An 18366-nucleotide genomic window follows, 5' to 3' on the forward strand; every position below is an offset into this window, starting at 1 on the left:
TCTTGGAGCCTCTCTGGGTCCGTCTTCGTCTACACTGGTGGTCTTAGGGCTCTGGGTCCCCCCAAAAAAGCCGTAGCTTGGCGCCCTATCCTACTACCTACGCTCCCGCCCGTGGCACCACTGTAGTGAATGCCATCCTGTGCAAAAGGCTGGGAGCCAGACTCGTACACTTCCCGGTTTACCTCCATTACACCGTACCCAAGTGGTCTGCTCAGACCCCTAATGACCCGGTTAGCCTCACGCACCCTCCATTCCATCGCGCTAGCCTGGCCCCGGACATGTGGGATTGTGCATATGGTCACATGCACTTTCGTAGAGGTTTCTCTGAGTTTACGCAACCCAACCTCTAACTGTCCGTTTAGGTTCTGGCTCCTTCCCTTCAGCACATCGTTGAGACCAGCATGGATAACGACCAGATGTTCATGCTCGAGGTTGTCCGATACCACCTTCTGAGCTTCTGCCATTGCGTCAACCATGCACTTCCCTGACTGGGCCTCCACCCTCACCCGCCCGTCTGCCTTCACTGTTGTAAGGACGCCCTCCTTAACCCTAGCTACGTTGGAGTCCCCCACCACTAGGACCCTTCGCTCTACACGTTTGCCTCCCGCCTGCGATTTTCGTCCTCCAGTTCGCGCTAGCTGGTTCTCCACCCGCCCTGCGCCACTGACACGTGACGATGTGCTCCCTGCCGTTCGTCCCTTCCCACCCGAAGCCTGCCGCACTACCTCACTGTAGAGTTGTGGAACCGCCGTGTTGCCGCCGGCTCTCGCCTGCTGTTCAACGGCCCCTAGGCGTCCCTCCCTGCTCTCATGGCATGCCTCTGCCTGAGTCTCCGCGCTGTCCCCGCCGCCCGCCTGAGCTGACCCGGGATTACGCGCCGCCTGTGCCATTAGCGCCTCCACCCGCTCTTCCAGCACGGCCCGCTTTTCCCGTTCTTCTTGTAGCTCGCCAGCTATTCGCTTTACCAGGACGGCCTCGGCCCCCTCCCTGTGAAGCAACTCGCCGATCCGAGTTTCGAGCTCAATTCGCCGCTCTCGCTCCACCTTCAGCTCCCCTTTGAGCTCTTCCACACTGGCTGCCCATTTCCCTTCCATCCGCCGCACAGCTCCCTTAAATCCTTCACACGACCTGCACGCGAAGCTAGCCTCCTCAGCGTCGGCTAAACTGGCGAAGTGCGTCTCGTCCAAATAACACCAACGTTTGCACTCCTCGCACTGCACCAGCTCGTCATCACCCCTGTCCTTCCTAGCCTGCCGCGCCATTGTCCACCCGTCCACCTAACGAGAAAGCCCAATAAAATACCTGATCAAGGCTCCACGGTAAGCCGTACGGCAAACTCGCTATCCGGCTACCTCCGCTAGCTTCCCTAACGCGGTTTAAAACTGCCGCTTTACACTGCTTTCACCATGCAACACGTGCGCCACAACCCGCTTCCAAAAAAAAAAAAAAAAAAAAAAAAAAAAAAATTAAACAAGTTGAACTATTCGCTACCTACTAACGTCCTACCAAACTAGCCAAGAAACTAAAAAAGCATGAAAAACAATATATATAGATAGCTCGGGTACCCTAACACTTCTATCAACCAAATAAGAATAAACAAAAATTGAACTTATTCACTGCTCCTGCTGCGCTGAGCTCCACTCGGCCACAACCGTCCTGTTCGGCGCTGTTGACCGCGCCTCGGTCAACAGCGCCGCCCTGCGGCATCGGTGCGCTGAGGGGTCACGCTTGCGCCGCCGGTATTCACACCTCCCCTTCTAGCCACCCTAGTAGTATTATTTCTGAAGATTAACCCTAGTCATAGGGTAGAGCGACCTAGAATATTCTAGGTCACTCTACCCTAGTTTAGCAAGCGGAATTTCTAGAAGCCTTTTTCTTAATACTGTGTATCGGCGACATAGCAAAACATTTATTGACCAATAGCATAACTTGTTTTTTTTTGTGTTGTTTAATTTATTTTATGCGCCCCCGCAAATTTGCTGTCGAATGAAAACGCCGTTCCAAAGAGAGAGATGACCTCCGAGATTTGGTAATGCCCACATCCATTGAACACACAGTTCTCCTCCGAATAATAATAGCGAATCTCAAAGGCTTTGCTTTAGTATACTGCAAGCGTCGGAAGCGATTATGGAAGCCGGATGTTGTGAAGTTTTCGAATATCTTCGCGCGCGATGAGAGCTCAGAGCCGGGTGATCACATGGGCCGTGATTTTGTAGCGACCAATACTAGTCTTAACACCGACCGCTCACGGCCGGCTGATCCCGTTGATAACGCGAGCGGACCGTCGCTCTGACCACTGACAAAGCGCGAAAAGGCATTATTACCGAAAAGGCATCACTACAAAATACCGGCCATGGTGATCGCAGCATCACAGCTCATGTGTTCTATACTTCCTCGTCATAAGGTGAGTACATTCTACCGCTCGTTTTGTGCACTGTCTCTTCGCAGACACGAACGAAGCAATTTTTATACGCGCACCGCCCGAATTGCGAAGTACCGGTATCACACGGGAACTTTCAATTCGCAATCGCACCCGATACCGATTGAGCTCGATGAGAATAGACTGTTGCTGCACGAACACCTTCGATCGCGAGCGAGCTCCAGATCCAGTTAATCACGATCCCCGCGTCGCGGTCGGTCGCAATGTCTGATGTGTGCGCTATAATTTTAGCTGTAGATTAAGCAAATTCGTTAGGACCTGCTCGTTGGCACCCTGCGCGGTAGAACTCGGCCAGCTCGATCCAGTGTAGTAGTGAACATTTGACGACCGAGATAAAGAATTCGTTCTCGATGCGGCTTGATCGCGATAGTGCGTGCCCGTCTGACATCGGCTTACATAACATGAGCGTTTGCAAACTTAGTGCACACTTCTGTCGTTAAGTAGCTTTTTGTTGCTCTGAGTCATCATTGTAATCGTAGAGGTACGTACAGGGTGGTCTCGGGGGACTTGGCCCCCCTGGCCTGCTTGGAGGGGAGGAATGCACAAACCGAGTGCACAGTCATGAAAAGCACAATGCCAGATTTTTATGGACGTTTTTTATTTGTAGAACCATGGTACGTCTGTGTCATGTCTTCGATTGTGCTTTAACGAGCATATTTATGACTGCACGACAATCAACACCTTGTGGATTTTCTTGCACAAAAAGAGAGTGCCATTAATATTGTTACCTTGCACCAGTTTGCATCATAGTGCTTGATGTATAATAACAGGCCGTTTTAAGTAAGCAGTGGACAAAACATTGCCCAACAGCAAGAGGGCATTACAAAGTAGAAGTGCGGTAAACGATTACTGAATAAATAGTAAATATTATATGCTATGGTGTTTTTTTTATTTCTCATTGAATATGATTTAGATGTCCCAGGGTGAATAGCTTGCGAAACGGAAACTAAATTGGGATGAACAGGTGCTGGGCAGTGTAGTTTAGCCCCCTCTAGTAAAATCCCTGCATATTTCTATGATCATAATGACTGCAGGGTGACAACATAATTATTCATCACTGCTGTAGTAGCTGCTAGCGAAATTAAAATGTGAAAGTTGGAACAGCAGGTGGCTGTCACAAAGAGGGAAAAGGATGTGACATGACAGATGTTCCAACAAATGATAATGCCTTGGCGAAAATTCAGCACAAAAATAAGCAAGGACGAAAGAGAGACTACACAAAAGAAGCATTAACTAGTGACATTACGTTTATTCGGAAGGATGGGTTAAAGTAAAAAATAAAAGAAAGTCCTTGTATCCACGGTCCTATTAAGCAGTCAAGCTTTGACTAACTCTATTTATATAAACCTTTTTTTGACTGTTACATTTATGCGAGCAGCTTTAGTTTTTTTCATGGCTTCTCTGTCATTATTCAATCTTGGTCGTACAGAAAGTTCTGTATATTCTAATAAGTATTTGACAGTAACCACTGTGTGCGGCACTAATTGGCAGATACTCATTAGGCGTTTTGAGTAGTGATTTGTTGAACACATACTTTTTGGAATTATATTTTGACCTTAATGCATGACTTGCTTGATTACTACTTTGTAGTTTGTTGATAAATAAGAGTTTCGTAAATATTGGACCAGTTACCTGTGGGTTGCATTTTTTCATTTTGCTTCTTGCATCTGCAGAAACAAACCAGGAGGAGTGTAGCCTGACTTGCAGATACAGTGGAAGTGGATGAGCTGGTTGAAATGCAACTTTTGGGGTACTTGTTCTTGGGTGAGCATTTTCTCTAAAGCATTCAAACAGTAAAAACAGAACACATGCATGCAAACATCACAGAAAGCCAAAATCAAGTGCTGCTCCAGAATGATTCGTGGGAGTGAGGGGATGCATGCATGTTGTCCATGAAGAAAATTCTGACAAAAAGCAGTAGTTACAGCGGCCACCAGGGCTAGTTGAAAAATAAACATTTCAGGCATTTCCAGCACTTTAAGGAAATGGGAAAAATTAAGAGAAGAGGAAAGACACAAGGACAGGTAGAACGCTGGTTTTCAACTGATTATAGTGCATGAAAAGGTGTGGATATACAGAAACATTCACTGATCATGCGCCAACAGATGGTGGAACATGAATTGTAGCGCATGCTTGAAGGCACTCATCAAAGACGCATGGCAGACAGGTTTTGATAGAGCTGAACGCGTTCCTTCATTGACAGTGCGATAAAAGCTGTGCTGACACATTTATCACTTTCTTTTTGAAAGAAAACTGCTTCAAGAGTCAGACGACACTTTTCATCCTTGTACCTGCCTAGAGCACATGTGCTGTTAAATATTGGTGTGCAGGTGGCACCGCTTACAATGGTCAGCTAAGTGACTGGATCCCGCTAGTGCCCGGACTTGCACACAGTGCTTTCAATCTGTCGTTAATGCAACAACCAGTCGGGCATATGTAGCATTTGCCACATGACAGCAGGATGTAGTAAACGACCCTAGTACTACATGCAACGAAGGGGCAGTGTGCTTTTTCGTGCAGGCAGGACCTTTGTGCCCTCGGTCGTTGACTGCTTGGTACATGCAAGCCAGCTTTTTCGGCACTGAAAACAGCACAGGGACACCACATCTGGTGGCCATGCTTTTCAAGCAGTGCGACAGGTGGTGCATATAAGGCACAACAACCGGTTGTTTATTCGGCCGAGTCTGGGCACCTTTTGCTTTTGATCCTGTGCGCTTAATTAACCTCTTTGAGGAGTCCTTCTAGCACAGAGGTGATTATCTGTTGGGGTAAACCTGCCTTTGGGGGCCAAGGCGTTGGGCATGCTGTTGCAAGCTCATTGCCAGCCAGTGTTCACACGACTTATTGAGAGCCGAGTGCAAGCAGTTGGTAGCTATGCCACGCTTAACCACCTTTAAGCAAGCTGAATTGTAATTTAAGATGCCCTTTCTTGATTTCAGTTGATAGCAAACGTGTTCTCCAAGGGAAATACTGAGATCAAGGAACTGCAAGCAATCGTCAACAGGCATCTCATGAATGAAATTTAGACCTGGTGCAGATCTCTCTTAAATTTAATTCTTAAATTACAATAGCTGCCAACTGCTTGTGCTCAGCCCCCAATAAGTCGTACAAACACTGGCTGGCAAGGAGCTTGCAAGGGCAAGCCCAACATCTTGGCAAGGCGGGTTTACCCCAACAGATGATCACCTTTGTGCTAGAAGGCCTCCTCAAAGAGGTTAATTAAGCGCACAGGATCAAAAGCAAAAGGTGCCCAGATTCGGCTGAATAAACAACCGGTTGTTGTGCCTTGTTATGTGCACCACCTGTGGCATTGCTTGAAAAGCATGGCCGCCAGGTTTGGTGTCCCTGTGCTGTTTTCAGTGCCCTAAAAGCAGGCTCGCATGTGACCGAGGGCACAAAGGTCTTGCCTGCACAAAGAAGCAGGCTACCTATTTCATTGCGTGTAGTGCTAGGGATATTTGCTACATCCCTTGTCATGTGGCAAATGCTACACTGGCCAAACTGGTCATTGCTTTAACGACAGATTGAGAGAGCACTGTGTGCAAGTCCGGGCACTAGTGGGATCCGGTCACTTGGTGGATCATTGTAAACGATGGCACTGCACACCTATATTTAGCAGCACACGTTCTAGGCAGGTACGAAAAGTGCCTTCTGATTCTTGAAGCATTTTGCATTCAAAAAGAAAACAATAAATGTGTCAGGACAGCTTCTACCACACTGTCAATGAAAGAAGCGATTACCTGTATCAAAACCTGTCTGCCATGCATCCTTGATAAGTGGCTTGAAGCATGCTCTACAATTCATGTTCCGCCGTCTGTTGGCGCATGATCAGTGAGTGTCTCTGTATACCCGCACCTTTTCATGTGTTATGATGCACCTTTTCATGTGTTAGACCAGCGTCCTACCTGTCCTTGCATCTTTCCTCTTCTCTTCATTTTTCCTTTATTTTTAAAGCGCTGCAAATGCATGAAATGCTGACAAAAGCACCACATGCAAATCACAGAATCACATCTTATTAGGCAACCTCAGTGGTAAAGAAACGTGTCATTTTTGCCCAATATTTGTTATTTTAGAACAATAAGAAGTTTCCTCGTTAATTGCATCTCTGTTCACACCAATTTACACTAATGCGAGTCACTGTATTGGGCCATCAGTATTTGATAAGGTTTTACACCTGCTCTCTTAGTGATAATTCATGCACAGTGAGCAGCATGTTCAAAATGGGCCTTACGAGAGAACAATGGTAACTCGTGCTCCACACTGGCACATCAATGAAGGGTGCTGTTCGTTTCTTTTTAAATCCTTGCCTATTTCGGCTGTTCAATTGAAAATGCAAACATTGCAGGAGTAAAAGATGCAACTTGCTGACAAACTCGCCGCCACTCTTTTCATGTTGGCTGCCACTGTCTTTTTGTAGTTGACGGGATGTTTTTCAGAGCTTGTTTTAGTTTTCTGTTTCAACTTCTGAAGGAAGGTTGGGACTACTGCAGTAGACGTGAAGCAAGCATGCTGACAGTTGGTTGCATATTTGACCTTACATGCTGGCCAACAAGTAACACTCTAGGCAGCGCTTCCAGATTACTTGTTTTATGAAAGAGCAGCCGTAGCCCGCTCCACCAGGGGCTGCTTGCACGAAGCCATTTACAGGCAGGCAAATTAACCAAGTGGTAAGAAAGGTACTTCAGGTCTCTAAGTTGGCGCTGCGCTGTATTGAGCATTCAAACTGGCCTTGTGCTGCTGGCTAGCTCATTCACATGGGGACAAAACTAAGCCTTCCTCTTGTTAATCATGCGCGAAAATTATTCTAAGGCAAATTCTATTTTACCTGCAGGTGATCAATGCCTGCCGCTGCTTGTCGAGTTGGGCACATTCACTCTATTGGCCTGGGCCCACAGCAACCTCGTGTACTTAATTATTAAGAGCAAGTTTATCCGTTTGGTTTGTTCGGCAGTGAAGAGATCCGATGCCGGTTCAGCTTTGGCTCTGATGGCAACATTTTAATTTGTGATCTCTTGCGACGGTACCTTGAGTTGCGTACATAGAGCAGCATGGCTAGTATGACAGTGCCGATATTGCTATTCGTTATCATCGCCTTGCAATAAAAGTAGGGGAACAGCGAAAAAATTGGCGTAACGCAAAACGAAGAAAGGATAAACATGGCGCTGACTTACAACTAAATTTTTTTTTACATGTGGCCATATATATATATATATATATATATACCTCGACAGTAAAAAAATATAAGAAGGAAAATAATACTAACATTATACGCTTATCCCTATCTCTCATCAGCCTACATCATTGACCTATGCCAGAAGCATGTGCTGTATTATCTACGAGTCAAAAATCTAGTTCTTTTTGGGAGGGTCAAAGAAGGCGTACCAACACAATTTGCTTTTAGGCGTGTTATTTCTGTGGTTTCCATTATTTCTCTAGTTCTTTTTCCTCTGTCTTTTTCTGTAACGTTTGTTCCTGAAAAGATTGGAGCCCAACCACAATCCCTGCAGTGGATACCTCGGTGGCCACTAATCGCTTTGTGTACGTTGATGCTCTTTTAATCTCTCATTTAAGCATCTTCCTGTTTGTCCTATGTATTTCCTGCCACAGGACAGCAGGACCGAGTAGACACCACCTTCAATACAGTTTATATGAAAACCGCTTTGTAAACTGTATTGAAGGTGTTGTCTATTCGGTCCCGCTGTCCTGTGGAAGGAAGATGCATACATAAGAGAATAAAAAGAGCTTAACTACAACATACACAAACCCATTAGTGGCCACCGGGGATTGTGGTTGCGCTCCAATCTTTTCAGGAACAAACGTTACAGCAAAAAAACAGAGAAAAAAAAGAACTATACTCCATCTCACAAACTGTTGTCGGCACTGCCAAAGGTACGAGACATACACAGGCAATATCCTTGTGCAGCAGTATATAGTTCCGGGCCTAACTGGCTGATTATTGGCTACACTAGAGTTTTATTTTTCCTCGCTACTTGATGCCGGTGCTCCCACTCCTGTGCCAAATGCGCCAGATTGCACCATACGAGATTTCCTGCGCCATCCTGATAAAAATAAACGATTTTGCGCCAAAGTGCGCCAAATTAGCGCCTGCGCATTACGTGTGTGGCCGCAGTGGCCCGCAGACGTGCGTAGCATGCATGACTAAACGGCTTCATAAACCGAACGGCAACCGATAATTCGGGCTTATGGGGACCGCCTAAAAGTCCAAATAACTGGGAGTCGGAAATATCCAAATTCACCAGAAAATAACTGAATTTATTCCGCCAGTGGCTAAAAAAGACATTATTCTCGGTTGACCACTTTCGGGGATACGTTCACTTTCGCGTCACTAGCGTCAGCGTCGGCATACTTGGTAGTGTCCCAGAAATGCTATCACCCGTTGGCGTGTCCAGTGCTAGTCGCGCGAAATGTCGCGAAAGTGAAAGCATCCCGGAAAGGGATCGTCCAAAAATAAAGGAGAAGTTTGTCAATGCGGGTCTTGCGCTCATGTACGCTTGCCTACGATCTGGTCAGTCCCTATCTCTACCATTGTTATGCTGTCGCCACAAAATGACGAAAGTACAATTAATGCATGCACCGAATCTTCAACCTTTGGCAACAGGACCGCGATTTTGTAGCGATGCCTTTTCCGCTGGCACTCCTTGCGCTTCGTCAGTGGTATAAGAGCAGCGCTTTGCCTTTGTTACATAGTATCAGCAGGCAGAGAACGATGGACGATAAGGGCGGCATATAGAATCGAGCGGAATGCATCGCTACAAAATCGCCACGCAGGAGTCGACCGCACTATCATAGCCGAATGACGGCGGGCTTTTTTTTGTTTTTGTTTTTTTGAAACAGTCACTGTCCTCGTTGGCGGAGACATGAAGGGTGTAGTCGGCGCCGCTTAAACAACTTGAATCACCGCGACCGTGTTGCTAGTTAACACGTCAATGAATAAACGCTGGACACGCGGAGCCAACCCGAATGCACTCCCGAATGGCTTGCCGGAGTTCGCTTGACGGTTTGGGTGTGGTCGGTGCTGGATTAACTAGGCTTTGCTAGTTTCGGTTTCCAGGAGGTGTCAGCAACATGGCCGACCACCATGCTGCGGCGATGCCAGCGACGTATCAACGCCAAAATATTGGTATTTCCGCTCAACTGGGCGGTCAAATTGGCACACAGTCGTGCAGGCGGACCCCGAATTATATAGAATTTAGTACCTTAAGGTGCCCGAAATTTCGGTCGTACTTATACTTTAAATTGATGGGCAAGTGATGGTGCCTCAAAGTAGTCCGAATAATCGAGCTTGTTTGAATTGCTGGTGTCGAAATAATCGGTCGACACCTGTTGAGAATTGGCCAGTTGCTGAACAGAGGCTTCAGCTTCTCGAGGAAAAACAGACCATTGAAGAGTACCTGGTTTCGTCTGAAGCAATGACTGAGCGTTACGAGGGGCTCCTCACGGCAGGCCTGGCTCAGAAAAGCATTGATGACATTGAGTCTGGCCAGGTGTTTCTGACTGATGCTAGACCTTGCTGAAAACATAACAAAGTGTCAGCTGTCAATGAAAAAATCATACGATATAAAAGGCAACATCTGAGCATCTTCACTCAACTTGAAATAAACTAATTACAGCACACTGTTGTCTTCATTTAAATTAAAGGGAAACTCATGTATTTAGAGGCAAAGCAACATTGTTTTACAGCAAGCAAATACTTTCTGGAATAACGCTTGTCAACTTTAAGTGTTTGAAATAGCCTAGGGCGTGTCCATCAGCTGCGATTTATTAGCTCCAAAGTGCTCCGAAATCTGTATGTGGATGTTCCAAACTGCTCCAAAATTTAAGATTTTGCTGCTCCAAAAATTGTTCCAAATCTCAGTTCGTCAGTGGCACCACTGTGATACGGTACAGGGATACATGACATGTTAGGACCTTTGTGCATGCACGGCGTATACCAAGAATTACTGTGGCAGTTACCGCTGGTAACCGTAATACCGTAGCCACCCTAACCATGATCACCTATAGCAACGTGGCAGCACCCATACAGCGCCGACCACCCGCTTCGATCCGAATTAGCGCTTGTTACTGGTGTGCCGCCCTGCCAGCAGGATACAAGTGGCTAAATTCATCATCGCTAAGTCTCGTCTCATGCTGAGGTCAAAGCATTAGGCATGTTTTGTCGTAATTATTGAGATTGGCTGTTTGTTTTCACGCTGCTAGGACTGCAGACACGGCGCCGTGCATTAAAACTGATTTGATTTCCAGTTAGCAGATGGCGCCACAGCATTAGCACTGGGGATGCATTGACAATGTGGAACGCTATAAAGGCCTAATTGTTCACTGCATCATTAATTTGCTACCCCGTTCTAGCATGGTACTGGATGACGGTAGCGAGCAAACGCCAAGTACAGACACCGAGCGGACGCTTTGCTGCAGGTGAACATTTATGATGGCGTTCGTCCTTATTACATGCTAAGGAGGCTGTGAGGTAACTGCAGGGTAAGCGTACAGGTAAAGCGAAGCCCTGTTGTCGCATGCATGTAAACGTGGCTTATGGTTACGGCGTCAAAACATTTTTTGCATCAATCAACCAACCATAGAGCATGTAGCAGGATGGCAAGCAGACGCTGAGCAGATGAGGCGCCGCGGATGAGCACATCTTGAGGGGCATTCAGCCTTCCTATTGGCTAAGAATTCATGTAGCTTCCACAGTGCTGATAACAGCTTGTGAAATGGAGTATAGAGAAATAATGGAAGCCGCAGAAATAGCACGCTTAAAAGAAAATTGTGTTAGTATGCCTTCTCTGACCCTCTCCCAAAAAGAACTTGATAGCACATTCTTGTGGCACCGGTCAATGATGTAGGTTGACAAGAGATAGGAATAAGTGTATCATGTTAAATTGGTATTATTTTCCTTATATTTTTTGACTGTCAAGGTGTATATATATATGGCCACATGTCAAAAAATAAAATCAGTTGTAAATCAGCACCGTGTTCGTCCTTTCTTCCTCTTGTGTTCCCCTCAGTTTTGCGCTGTTCCCCCACTTTTGCGCCATGAGCCAATTAGCGCAAGCCGCAACCCTAGCACGCCTTACAGTCCTGTTGAACTGGTAATTTTTTTGTCATAACATGGAATATGGAGGGTGTCCACAACTCAATGGCATCCCCACAGTATGTGCTATGTAGCTATTGCCTTGAATAAATGGATTCATAAGGTGAGTGCTTTTCATTACATATGCATGAGGAGCATGGCTGCAGCCTTACTAGCCACTGTGGGAACATGGGGTTGGACTTTTTTTTCATGCATCTCGAGGCTGCAGCATCAGGTAGTTCTCAAGGAAGTTCATCACTAGTATAGGTTTACGAAAAGGAATGAAGCAGTGCTTATATTCGGAAAGGAAAACATGCTGTTTGCTGCTAAGTATGGTTTTGTTTTGATTTTTTTCCTTTTTTTTTTCTTTAGCTTAGTACATAGTTTTGTGGTGCATAGCTGAGCATGTCTTAATCAACAGCTGAACAGCGTTCTATAAGAGTAACTGCGCCTCCAAACGTACTCTGTAGTCTGTTCATTTACCCTAAGAGGCATCATTATGACAAAGTGATATGCAAACATACTAAGCAAAAAAAAAAAAAAAAGAATGGTGTCTCTCCTGGCATCCTATCAGTGAACAGCATACTTGTTTATGTGGGCTCATGCTACTGTTAAATGCTGTAAATGGGAGTGCTTTGTTCACATCACCGCATTAACAGTAAGAAACTCCTTTGAGAATTACCTGATGAATTTAGTAGGGCTGCAGCTGTGTCCCTCATATATGCAAAGTGAAAATTATTTACTTTGTTCGGCTTCGTTAGGTGGCCAGCTCAAGGCCTCCAGTGGCAATCGTGGCCCAGGGTGATTTGCCTCGACGAAGGGGGCAAATGTCGGGGGTCAGTTGTTGTGTTTGGAAGTGATATGCAGGGGGGAGCTTACTTTGTTGTGAATTGCCCAGTTGACTTCTTCAAGGCAAAGGCTATGCAGTACACACTACGAAATGCAGTTCAGTCGTGTGCATCCGTGACATTCAGTGCCATGATGATAAAATTTACTGTTGCAAGGAACTACAATGCTATGTTCACTCATAGCAACATCAGCACAGTCACGCTAACCATCCTGCTTTATGTACGCAGCTCAAGGTCCTCCTGCTTAGCGATAAAAGTGATGAGTAATTTAATTTTAGCAGTTATTTTGGCCTTTTATTATCATGCCTTCTAACCTGCTTTTGATTGCAGGCAGATATGGAAAAACTGACTAGTAGAGCTACACTGCCTTTTACACCTCTGTCTAAAATACTCCGTGTGGCAGTCGTCCCTGGCGGTGCTCACTAGTGTGCACTTCGAAGTATCTGAGGAAGGAGTGTGCATAGGAATTTTAAGGAAAAAGAGAGGGACACAAAAAATAAGCTCTCACCAAACCTCCTGGCTACTAACACAATCCTCGAAATGTGAAAGATTAAAAGACGTAGCAACATTGAAAATGATTCTTTGAAGTGGGGAACACATTTAAGTCCTCAAATCTTCGGAATGTGTCGGCTAATTTTGTCTTGCAGGCTCCTGCTGCGCACGCCAAATACTGAAGCACAACAGCCATTTGGCTGTGCAAGTGGTAGTACTGAAATGTGCCGTGCATGTCGCAGGGGCCAACTTCAATAAAGATATATAGCTCGCAACAAAAATAAAGATGAGATAAGAGAGAGAATGGAACACCAAGAAGCAGGCCTGTCAATGCACTTTGTGAAATATTTTTACTTAAACCACCTTAGCGCACCAATCTTTTCTGAAAGATAGAGTGAAACTGACGCTGGTGTTGTTAGGATGATGTAGAGTTTAGGGCAGTACAGTGAAATCGTTATAGTTATAAACATATCAGCAGCAGTCTTGCCATTGAAAGATGTTTGTGCAAACTTGGCAGATTTGTTTTAAATTTGGTGCCCTTAAAGGAACCGCAAAACCCTTTTTGAACATAGGAAGAAAATCTTGCCGATCAGTAGAAGAGGCTCCTTTGAACATATGAGCGAAATATTATTCCACTACAATCTGCAGTAAATTTAAAATCTGTTGTCAAAAACAGTGAGATATTGCCTGCTCTCTTGTTCATAATGTCATCATGCAGCTACATCTCTAGCAGCCATGCCCACCAACAGTTGAGCATATTGGCTGAATGTTCTCAGTAATACTGTAGTTGCTATTCTTAAGGTGAATAAACGAAAAATACACGTGTGTAACCATAAAAAGTATTCATCTTTGCACTTCTTGTCTACACACGCCAGTTGCGCATAGCTGCCTCTGCTGAGTGTCGCCTCCGAGATCTGCCAGCATCCTGAGTGTCGGGTAATATATACGTAGCACCATCAATGCAACCGAGTGTGTTGTTGATACGCAGTAAGAGGTACAGTCGACTCCCATAATTCAACCATTGTGGGAGCTTGAGATTTGGTTGAATTATCCGAAAGATTGAATTAACAGTGGCAGAATAAAAACAGGTATTTTTATCACCCGAGGTGGTCTATAATGTTTTCCTGCTTGCTCTTGATGCACAACTCAACCGGCATGCATCAACAAGCGCTGACATGTTTAAACACTGCCTCAGTGTTAAACTGCAAGGAAAATTTTTACTTCTGGAAGTTTTGAAAAATAAAAGTAATGTAAAAGCAAAGTAAAACAGCTTCAAACCAAGGGAAGCAGTAGCGCTGTCTTTTGAATTTCTTGTTTTTCAAGTCTTATGAGCCGCTGCTCGCATGAGAGGACACTGTCGGGGCCAAATTCACCAAAGCGACATGCTTTTATATTTGAGTAAGTGTGTTTCTGTTCCGTAGCCAGGGGGGGCTGACCGGGCTTCAGCCCCCCCCCACGAAATTTTTTCGTGCTGTCATGCACCGGCGACCAAAACAACCACCGGTGACCAAAACAACAACCGGCGCCGGGAATCATTCTGGATTTTGTTTACAATGTCTTTTTCAAGCTCGAAAAGACATTTCGCTGTGAACATTGCTAACTCGGGCTGGATTTCGTGAAACGCCCATGCTCCTGGAGTCACATAACGCAGTGAGCCCCATCCGAGCTCAAAGTTTCAAGGGCTTTTCGATGGCGAGCAGGCGCGCCGCGGCATTGCGCGGCGGCCGCAGAATCTGCGGAGCGCATGGATTTCAATTCTGAAGTTTTGTGGGTATAAAGTGCTCATGAACTCTTGACGCGAAAGGTGCACTGACATTTCCGAAGGCATGCTTAAGATTTTCAATTTAAAGTTTCAATTTAATTTTTTTGGTTTAATGTTATTAACTTGGGCCAACATGCGCCCACTGGAGCCCTCGCGTTGAAGCCGTTCCAGAAATAGAAGCACGCACTCGAAATCTTCCACACGCACGAAAATACTAAATAATAAATATCGCCGTGACTGTCAGCTGGCAGCAGATAATTTTCTCCAAACATTTTCAGGAAGCGTCGAATGTGATCGATCAGCTGTACCAGGGCAGGAAAAGTAAAATAAGAGAAACCAGAAGAAAGTTGACGGTCTATTATTGCAACAGCTCTTTTTTGCGGGCGACAAGGTCTGGTTCTCCGTGGTCATAGGGGCAATGGTCCTATGGATTTAAGCAAAGCCCCCGCTGAAAATACTGGTATTATCAGAGCGCTTCTTCGCATGATGAGCTGACATAGATCTGAAGAACCATTTGGAAAGTTGCCCCAGTAATGCCTCATACTGGGGCAACTCGAGATGTATAAAACCAAATTATATAAATTCTTGGTTAAATTATCAAAGAAATTCTAGTTGCAAAAGTAAACGCTGCAGGCTGCTTCTCCGTACTTGCTGACGAAACGACAGATATTGCTGGAATCAAACAGCTTTCTGTTTGTGCAAGGTACCTAAACAAGGATGTCAACAACATCGAAGAAGTGTTTTTTAGGTTTTGGTGCCAATTCAGGACCAAAATGGCAGGGCCCTCGCCGACACCATTATGCAATTTCTGCTAGACCTTGGAATAAACATGTATCACCTTCGTGGCCAAGGTTATGATGGTGCCAGCTCGATGGCTGGTAAAACGAATGGAGTGCAAGCTGCCGTTCGCCAGAAATATCCAGCCGCACTATACACACATTGCACCAGCCACTCCCTCAGCCTAGTTCTCTGTGTAGCGTGCTCCATCACAGATATCCGAAACTGTTTTGGAACGCTGAAGACAACACCGAACTTTTTCTGCAAATCTCCTAACCGCTCACACGTTTTACGAGAAATGTTAATTTGGATGTGTCCTGAGTCCACCAGGCAGCGACTTTTGGGATTATGTGAAACGCGCTGGGTGGAAAGACATGATGCAGTTCTTTCATTTGTGAATCTGTTTGAACCGGTGATCACGGCTCTAGAGGAGATCAAATTAAATGGCAGTGCCGAAAGTTCAGTTCAAACAAATAGTCTAGCTTAAGCACTTTTTTCACCGGCATTCCTTGTGAGCCTGCATGCGGCGGAGCATGTGTTAGCGGTGACTGTGCCTCTGGCAAAGAACCTGCCGACCAGGAACATCGACATGAGCGCCGCCATTGACGACATAGATGTGGTACAGCAGGCGATCGAAAATGACCGCAAGAATGTGACTGCTTCATTCTCAAAAATATTTGCACAAGTACAGGAACTGGCAAAAAAACTGGATGTGGAAATCCTCAGCCGACGAACTGGTGTCCGACAGCAGGATTGTGGGAGCGTTGCATCAGAAAATGCTGAGGAATATTTCTGCAGAACTGTGTTGACTCCATTCATGGACCACATATTAGCACAGTTACACCAACGGTTCGAAAAGCACAGGACAATCTCAAAGGACTTTTCTATGATTGTACCATCCGGATTACCACCAAGCTGTATCTTCGCATCTGTGCATTCCACTGTATCCTCGCATTTCTAATGTATATTTTGCAGAACTCCTGCTTTTTATGTGTGCTCTTTGTTGCGACTATAATTTCCATGCAATTACTCACAATACACGAACGGTAACAGCTGCTCCTGCGCAATACATCGGAACGAAGGATAGCGTCATTGAGGTTTTTCTCTGGCCGTTGCATATGTACAAAAATGTAAACAAGGTTCTTGAATGACAAAGATTCATCAAAATATTTGACCTCAACTTGAACATTTCATGGCCTTTACGTTTTTTATATCAGGTGCATGCACTGCTTTGCTGGTTTCGAACTGATACAGTTCTAAAGTTCGCGTGATATTTTTGTACTTATTAAATAGACAAAAAACATGGAAGCATTGATATCGGTTATTGCTGCCGCAATTTTTGGGACACACGAATATATTCTTTTATGAAAAAAGTACATATTTTACATGTCTTGACAGTGCGTAGCGCTCAAGAATTGCATTGCAGCATCTAATATGCATTGTCAGTGGCAATACAGTTATTATTCATGTATTTGATCCCTCGACACATTCTATAAGGAGGAGGCCTCGCGGCAACGTGAGCCCCCCCCCGAACAAAATTCCTGGCTACGCCACTGTTCCGTAGCAATATGTGGTTTCTTGTTGGGACATTGCAGTACGTTCGAAAGTAAAAAGTCAAATTAACCGAGGTCAAATTACTGAGAGTTGACAACTGTACTTCTTTTTTTTGTTATATTGTTGTCAAGCTAGCCAACATAAAACTGCCTTTTGCTGTGCTTTTTTCTCACTAATTCTCGCTAATAAGGCGCACCGGCTATGCGCTGCATCTTTTCAAGAAATGCGTACGCCATAACACCTTGTGAGGAACCACAGAACTACATCACGAAAGTCCACAAAACTGAGGGCTCGCCGAACTAAGATGCAGGTGCTACAACACCAGTTACCTGCTCGACGTGCCACTCAGGCACTTGAACTAGGGACCTCCACCTAGTACTTGTAAGGACCAGTCCATTATGGGCTGGTCCAAGCATACCTCCTGTATGCTTGGACCAATACCTAATAAATGTTTTCACCACAACCGATGGTAAAACATGTTGTGGGAGTTCCCCGGGCTACAAAGACATGGTGTAGAAATATCTGAAGCTGCACATTAGGACTTCAAATAGTGGACATTACCCAATAAGAACGGCCCACACAATGCTACAGCCCTTCTGGGACTTCATATGCTAGGCATGGATGGACCATTGCCTGTGAATTCTTCCTTTCTCCTCTATTTACCCCATTTCCCTATATATAGTCTTTCAAGCCAGTAGTTTCTATGTACATACAAATTTATCGGTGAATTGAAGTGTAAGTATAGACAACGACAGAAGAGACGACAGACGTGCACTAACTTTTAACAAAAAGCTTTATTTTCGGCGACCCGTGTTTATGGCCGTCGCTCATCACATTGCACATGTGCAATTCACACTCTTAGGAGGTTTAACTCTTTGACAAGTGTACAGACGGTGTGCTGACACACCCAGAGCCAAGTCGGGAAATCTTTTAAGCCTCTATTAATTTCACATGATAGTGGATCGCTGCTTCCGCTGACATCAGTACACTGAGCAAACAATGGTTCACAGCCACACAAGCTGCAATGACATGCAAGCCAACCATCATGCACGTTTTTTTTCTTGACATTGTATGAGTGTTCTCTCAAGCGGTCATTGATACAGCGTACCGTTTGACCTATGTACTGTTTACCACAATAAAGAGGGATACAATAAAGAGCACATTGCTAACACAGGTGACGAACAAATGTTTATGCTTGTTACGCTTGTGCAGTGCGCTGCAACATTTCCTTTGATTACACAACTTTAGAACCATCTGCAGTTTTCTTGAAATTGTGAGACAGCTTATGCATGTAGGGTATGACCGTCACTTTTTACGTCTCTCAGATGCAGTGACCACAATGGTTGTCACTGTTTTCAGCAGAAACGGTGATCAACTATCACGTGAAATAATTGAGGCTTAAAAG

General features: G+C 45.2%; 1 long non-coding RNA gene across 4 annotated transcripts in view; it reads left to right on the top strand.

Moving 5' to 3' along the window:
- The first annotated feature begins 2253 nt into the window (after positions 1-2253).
- Positions 2254-18366, top strand: part of LOC125947436 (uncharacterized) — a 48503-nt gene continuing 32390 nt past the window's right edge. For 2 of the 4 annotated variants that reach the window (XR_007468298.1, XR_007468296.1), the window contains exon 1: positions 3021-4204. This is a non-coding gene — a long non-coding RNA (uncharacterized LOC125947436). Of the gene's footprint in view, positions 2405-3008; positions 4205-18366 lie in introns of those variants that run through there. The other 2 variants (XR_007468299.1, XR_007468301.1) reach the window with 2 other exon arrangements.

The sequence above is a fragment of the Dermacentor silvarum genome, chromosome 1, assembly GCF_013339745.2.
Source record: "Dermacentor silvarum isolate Dsil-2018 chromosome 1, BIME_Dsil_1.4, whole genome shotgun sequence".
Taxonomy (NCBI): domain Eukaryota; kingdom Metazoa; phylum Arthropoda; class Arachnida; order Ixodida; family Ixodidae; genus Dermacentor; species Dermacentor silvarum.